A 711-nucleotide genomic window follows, 5' to 3' on the forward strand; every position below is an offset into this window, starting at 1 on the left:
GGGTAACTGTGTTCCGGACTCGCCCGCGGGCCGGGCGGAGCCAGCTACCTCCAGGCGACCCTACCCACCCCGCGATTCTATTCCTGGAGACTGAGTCCTCGCCAGTGTTCAGTAAGGTTCGCTGGCCTAGGAGGATCCTAAACCGCCGAGACCGCCGAACGAGATAGTGGAGGGCGTGGTCAGTTGTGCGAAAACTACAGACGCAGTCTGTTTTTATGTTGTTGTTTTTTTCTGAGACGGAGTCTCCCTCTGTCGCCCAGGCTGGAGCGCAGTGGTGCGATCTCAGCTCACTGCAACCTCCGCCTCCCGGGTTCAAGCAATTCTCCTGCCTCAGCCTCCTGAGTAGCTAGGATTACTGGCGTGCGCCACCACGCGCGGCTAATTTTTTTTTTTTTAATTTTTTTGTACTTTTAGTAGAGACGGGGTTTCACCATGTTGGCCAGGCTGGTCTCGAACTTCTGACTTCGTGATCCGCCTGCCTAAGCCTCCCAAAGTGCTGGTATTACAGGCGTGAGCCACCGCGTCCAGCCGATCAGTCTGTTCTTTAACAGACACTACTGTGCGTTGTTTGGAGGGAAAGGGTCTATAGCGTTCATCACGTTCTCAAACCAAAGAGGTTTAAAAAAATTGCCATAGGACCTGCTGCCCGATGAAATAGCGTTTCTTTTCAGTCTTTATTCTTGATGTAGAGTCAAAATAACACTTAAGTTT

Source organism: Gorilla gorilla, chromosome 14, assembly GCF_029281585.2.
Source record: "Gorilla gorilla gorilla isolate KB3781 chromosome 14, NHGRI_mGorGor1-v2.1_pri, whole genome shotgun sequence".
NCBI classification, from domain to species: Eukaryota; Metazoa; Chordata; class Mammalia; order Primates; family Hominidae; genus Gorilla; species Gorilla gorilla.